The 6,858-nt window shown below is 36.5% G+C and overlaps 1 pseudogene; it reads left to right on the top strand.

Annotated features, from left to right (window-relative positions):
* Positions 1–2,457: 2,457 nt before the first annotated feature.
* LOC148954640 (uncharacterized) lies at positions 2,458–6,710 on the top strand (annotated as a pseudogene).
* The last annotated feature ends 148 nt before the right edge of the window (positions 6,711–6,858 follow it).

Here is a 6,858-nt window from a genome sequence, read left to right as displayed (position 1 = left end):
TAGGCTAAAGATTTCACAATTTAAAATATTTACTAGATACGGACCTATAACAAATTTTTTTTAATTGTTATATATGTCTAAGCCTATTACCGCTAGGCTACAACAGGGACACCCTTTTAAAATATCTCATAGGAGATAGTAGATTTCCCAAATAAGTTAAGTAAAAGTGATTTATTTCAGTTATTAGTTCCACTAATTAAACAAAAAAAAAAGAGCCATCCCTGCGTTATTAAGTCATGGCAGAGGAGTTAAGTGCCTTATTAGTTGCGCAAAAATTAGTCGCAAAAAATGTAGAATTAACCAAATCTATACCACAATATGACGGGCAAACGGACATCGATGAATTTAATATACAACTAGCACAATTTGTAGAATTAACTAGAACCGACCTGAAATCTTTAATAGGTATGCTTCTTCTAAGACTAAAAGGTCATGCATTAACTTTTTTAAAACAAATAGAACAGACAGTCGGTGAAAATAATAATTTGCCGATAAACACAATAGAAAAAGTATTGACAGCATTTAAAGACAGATTTGTTGAGACAAGCTCAACAAACAAACTTAAGCATGGAATGGTATGTTTTGATCATACAGAGAACATACAAAAATACCTAAACAAAATAGGATTCTCAGTAGAATCAAAGTACGGTAAAGGTTCAGGAGACTTATACGACAAAAACATACTAAATGCAGTTCCGCAAGGCCTTCCTCCAAAATTATATAGGATAGTGATTTCAAAAAATATCCGGACTCTTGATCTTGCAGTACAGGAAGTAGGGCGAATGATTGAAATTGATACAATTGTTGCGAATCATAGTAAAACAAAAGTAAATAGCATAAGCGAATCAAAAACAAGCTCATCACCCTTGAAGGTTAGTGATCAGGAACACCCAAATTTCTTTTCAAGAGATAAATCCCCAATACCACAAAGAACCAGAACACAAGACACCGCCAGGCAAAAAACAGTACGTTTTCAACATATGACAACACACATTTAGAAGAATAACACAGTACGCAACTTTTACAACGTCGCTCGCTTTGGACATCTCGCATCAGAATTTAGTTATAAAAAAGATATGGCAAAATCATTTAATGATCAAACCGCTAAAAATCCCAGATAATATGGCAATGATTTGTTCGGGAGAACAAATTTTACTACCAGAGGCACACACGGGTACACACAGGACGCAATATTCCCACAATACCCCCAAGTCCGCCAACCAGCACCTAATAATGTATACCGACAGAACCCGTATAACTCTCCCCCCAGTAGGCAAAATAGTTATCGGCCGACGGCAAACCCAAATTTTTCAAACCGACGGCAAATAGTTAACTGGCCCACGAGAAATGAAAATTTCTCGAGCCGACGACACTTGCAGTCAGCACCAACAGCCGGCACAAATGTCAGAAATACAAATTATCGCAATAATACGTGGCAAAGGAGGACAGATGTGAATCAATTAGATGCGTCTATGGAGCCTCACGTATCTGAACCTCTGTCCCAAGCACCTATGTATGAAATAAATTCACAGGGAAACGCATCAGGCCCCTCAGAAGAATGAATTGGACCCAGATGGGGCCTCGAATATTTTACAGGTCCAAGCCCATAGTAGTACCGTCCTTCAGTGATAAAAATAATAAGTTACCCATATTTAATGATTTTTGTGTGGCAAATGTCTATTTTAAAGCTTTAGTTGACAGTGGCGCAACGGTCAACATTATAAATGCAGGCATATTTAATATGTTGCCTCCGCATATCAAGCGACAGAGAAATGCAAATAATCCGAACTTAACTAGTGTAACAGGGCACAAGTTGGACGCAAAAGGTTCAATTCGCATTGACGTGAAAAGGGATAATAAAATTTTTCCGACAAATTTTATAATATGTAATAATTTCCCGTATGAAGCCATCGTAGGTGCAAATTTTTTAAGGTCAAATAAGATATTGTTAGATGTAGCTAATGAAAAACTCGTGTATCCGGCTAAGCCTAGAGGTTCCCCTCCTTCAACCCCTACCTCAAGGAATATTAATCAAAATTACAAAGAAGATGTAACAGTTAATAAAATGTCCGACGGTACAGTGCCAAACTCCTTTAAACCTTTTGTACCAGGACATAAGATACATTCGCTACCAAAAGTACGTGACATAGCTATACATCTTCGTGCTTACTCCGGGCGGTATCTTAGAGAGAAATTAAGTACAGTTGATACATTGATCTACTCTGCAAAGACTAAAATAGGAAATATGCGACAGTATAGACCGAAAGAAATCGAAGAAATAGCCGAATTATGGAAAAAGCAGGGACCCGCAATGGGGTTCAGGAGCAATCAACATTACCGTATAATAGTAATAGACCAAATTTAACAGATAATAAAAATAAATAAAGTTATTATGGATTTGCAATTCAGAAAACAAAAAGTCCTCCCAGGACAATGCACAGGGTCCAAAACTCTCAAATGGTGGAACCTGTGGATAGCAAATTCGAAATATGGTTCGCCATCCCATCAAAAGAAATTCTCGAAAATTTGTTATGTGAAGAACAAATTATATCCTATGACAAAGGTGAAGGTTTTTTTGGGTGACTAATAATCATGAAAATGATATTATTACGATAAAAAAGGGAACATGTTTGGTTCAAATCCAAACTATTTCGGAAAATGACTTAAATAAGTGGGTAAATTCCAAAAGAAACCTAGTTAATAGTATTAAAACCTCAATTAATAAATACCCCCTGACTAAAGCGCAATTTTTAAACAAGTTTAATATGGATCATATTATTGATTTGGAACTCAAAAAGAAATTATGTGAATTATTGTGGAATTTCAGGGACGTATTTTCCACGTCTTAAAATTAAATAGTATTGATTCCATTTTACCAACACTCTATTTTAACGACAGGGTTGCCCGTTGCAAAACAGCCATATCGTGTACCATATAAACATAAAGAATGGCTAAAAAATAAGATTCGCGAGTTAGAAAAAAATGAGATTATACGCCCCAGTGTAAGTCCGTATTCAGCCCCAGTGATTTTAGTCCCAAAAAAGAATGGTGACATGAGACTCGTAGTGGATTATAGAGCTCTTAATAAACAAGTAGTGAGTGATAAATTTCCCTTGCCGAGAATAGACGAAATTCTTGACTCTATATCAAGCAAGAACATATTTTTTACTTCCTTGGACCTCACCCAAGGATACCATCAAGTGAAAATAGCCGAGAAAGATGTCTATAAAACTGCAGTTTGCACAAGTGAATGTGGTTTTTTTGAATATTTGAGAGTACCAATTGGACTTAAAACCAGTTCAAGCGCGTTATGTAGACCCTTATTGCATTTATTAAGAGGATTGAACAATATTATTCATTTTGTTGATGACGTTATATGCGTAGGGGAAAATGTGGAGCAACATTTAGCAACGTTAGAAAAAGTGTTTGAAAAATTCAGAACAGGCAATTTAAAATGTCGGCCTGAAAGGGTTAATATATTAAAAGAAAAAATTAAATTTTTAGGAATGATAGTGACGCAAGGAGAAATATCTCCGGACCCGGATAAAATAAAATGCGTTGAAAGGCTCAAACCCCCCAAGACTATGAGGGAACGAAGAGGAGTTTTAGGTCTTACTGGCTACTTCAGAAAATTTGTCTGAAATTATGCCCAAATTGCGAAACCACTTACGGAATTAACCAAAGGGAACTCCCAAAATGTTGCCTGGTCCCAGGAGGCCCAGACTTCCTTAGACCGTCTCAAAAAGGCACTCACCTCGGAACCCATATTAGCACTTCAAGATTTCGAGAACGGAAGGTTCATAGTTACGACTGATGCCAGGTCCAACGGCATTAGCACTATTCTTTTACAAATAATACCAGTAGAATATCCCAATTTGCTATAGGAAGCGTCCAAACAAAACTTAATAGAAAAGGTTATATGTTATCAGAGCAGACCCTTAACAAAGAGTGAAATTAATTATTCCGCCACAAGTTCGGAACTGTTGTCGATAATACATCTCTTGTATAAATATAGACCTTATTTGATTGGTAGAAAATTCATACTACGTTCAGACCACAAAAGCTTGCAGTACCTCCAGAAATTTAAAAAAGACACGTGAATTCTAGCGAGATGGAGTATGGAAATCCACGTTCTTGAGTATGATTGGGAAGACTGAAAAGGCAAACAGAACGCAGCATTCGTTTTCTTGAGTAGGTTTCCGTAAGACGAGCCGTCTGAATCTGACCTTAATTAAGTTAATACTGTTAACACTAGGATTAAAAATAAGAAAAATAAAATTAAAGAATCAGAGAAAGAAAATAAGGTTAATTACCACTCATTGTCTCTGGAAAATGTAAAAAGAAATCAAGAAAAGGATGGAATGTGCTTAGCAATTATTAATTATTTCGTGAATGATGATATATTACCAGATGAATACAAAATCCTTAGAAAAGAAATAGATAATTTTTACTATGATTTCGATGAAGGAATATTATGTAGAATAGTAACTAATGAGGCAAATAGAAACCAAACTTCAATAATACCTGTATTACCAGAAAAACTAATAACGCCCGCTTTTGAATATTTTCATTCGGATATTGGTGGACATTTGGGAGTAACAAAGACCTTCCATAAATTAAAACAATATTTCTATGTGCCAACGGCATTATCAAAACTTAAAGAATATGTCAGTGTATGTGAAAAGTGTAACTTGAGGAAAAATCCCCAAGCTTACCCCAACCCCCCTATGGGACGAGTTCCGGTAGCGAGATTCCCCTTCGATATCGTCTCATTTGAGCTGTATGGGACGAGTGGAGGTTTACCTGTTTCAAGCAGGGGCCAAAATTGTATCCTTTCGGTCATAGATCATTTTTCCGGATTTACCTTTGCTAAAGCTTTAAAAAATCAAGGCGCTTATGCCACGAGTAAGGCGCTGGCGAAATTATTTTTAAAATTTGGCATCCCTGATAAGGTCATAAGCGATAATGGAAGTAACTTTGTTTCAAAAGTAACTAAAGATCTGATGAAATTTCTCAACATAGAAAAATTAGTAACATCTCCTTATCATCCACAAGCTAATGGAAAAATAGAGAATAGGCATAAAATATTTTCAAACGTATTAAGTATCTACACAAAAGACAACAGGAACGATTGGGACCTATTTTTACCTTATTTAACGAATGTAATTAACACTGCTTATTCAGAAGCAACTAAGGACAACCCTTTTTACTTACTTTTTGGTCGCGACTATAGAATCCCATATAACGAAATTATAGAGTCCCACCACTATTAAAATAACTCATAAGATTATAAACAAGAATTCATAAACAGGATGAGAAAAACATATAAAATAGTGAGACAAGAATTGGAAAGATTTAAAATAAATCAAGAAAAAAGAAACCTACCCAAAGTCACAGGACACATAAATTTTAATATAGGAGACTGCGTCCACCTGAAAAACGAGGCGAAAACAGAAGGCACAAAACTTTCTCACAAATATTCCGGACCGTACAGAATAATCAAGAGGTACGATAATAATTTTACATTTAAAATGGTAAATCCCGATAATGGAAGAACCTATAAGGCACATGTTAGCCGACTAAAAAGAGCCAAATTTCCGGAAAAATGGGTGTCGCATCCCTCATCCACTGAGTCATCAGACGCAGAAGATGAGCCCCCTAAGTCAAGATTAGCAGAGCTAAAACCCTTCAATTTCAAACAAGATTATTTCGAAAATGAAAGTGATCAAGAGAACTTTGAAGAATTCTTAGCTATGAAAAACCTAGTTATTCCAAAAAGAAAATCCCTAATACCAGTGAGAATAAAAACGCCAAAAACACCAAAAAGTTCATCGTCAGAAAGTGCAGGAGAACTAGACTATACGATATCTCCTAAAACACACTTTTTCCCCGATAAAATTTCGACTCCTTGTCCCCCCAAAAGATTCCCAGACGATATGGTTTCCCCAGCCACACCAATAGAGAGACCCCTGTCACTACAGGAGGAATTGAACAGAGCAGTAGAAACCCCGGGCATCATTGTGAAGAAAACTTCCCCTAAAGATTCAATTAGGACAAATCTGCGAGAAGCAATGGATCTTATAAATTTTCCCATAAAAATTAGGCAAAGTAAATTGCCTCAGATTCAAACCCCCAAGGAGGACCAGGAAGGAAAATTCCATGACATAACCGTGTCTAAAGTCAAACCCAAACATTGGACTTCATGGAGGGAAACACTAATGCAAAGAGTGCCCCACCCCCCTGAAGACATGGCATTCAAACAGTGGAGAAACCCCGCAAAAACCTTCGATTCATCTCAAAGTTCACAAGAATCTTTCAAATCTCCCGATTTGAAAACACAAGGCGAAGGCTTAGAGAATAAACCCTCTACTTCTAGAGGAGTAGAAATTTACGAAGGAAGGGCCGGCGATACCTCAAAAACACGAAGCGACACCTTTGAAAGTTCTAATTTCGAATCATCAGAATCCAGTTCCGAATAATCGGACTATGAATCATATAAAATGGTATTTAAATAAACAGTTAAATAAAAACCAACTTCAGCGGCCGCACACGCAAAAGAAGCAAACTTGAAAGGGCAAGAGTTTTTTAAAAAACAATACTAGAAATTTGACCTCATATCACTAGCTAAACCAAAGAAAAAAAAACCGCAAGAGGCAGAAGAAAAAGTAACAACACAGTCAGGCAGAACGGTCAAAAAACCTGACAGATAGAGATATCCCTGATACATGTCAATTCAGGTATTCATGTAGTAGGGAGATTGTCTTCACAACCTTCGACTGGTTAGTTCTTTTATTACTCGTCGCTGGTGGCGGATTTCAGATTCCTTATGGAAAACCAACTTGTGATCAACATAGAATT

Source organism: Artemia sp. Qi Xiang Cuo, chromosome 3 (genome assembly GCF_049724085.1).
Source record: "Artemia sp. Qi Xiang Cuo chromosome 3, ASM4972408v1, whole genome shotgun sequence".
Classification (NCBI taxonomy): domain Eukaryota; kingdom Metazoa; phylum Arthropoda; class Branchiopoda; order Anostraca; family Artemiidae; genus Artemia; species Artemia sp. Qi Xiang Cuo.
The sequence above is the reverse complement of the archived record's forward strand: the minus strand, read 5'-3'. Positions and strand labels throughout refer to the sequence as shown.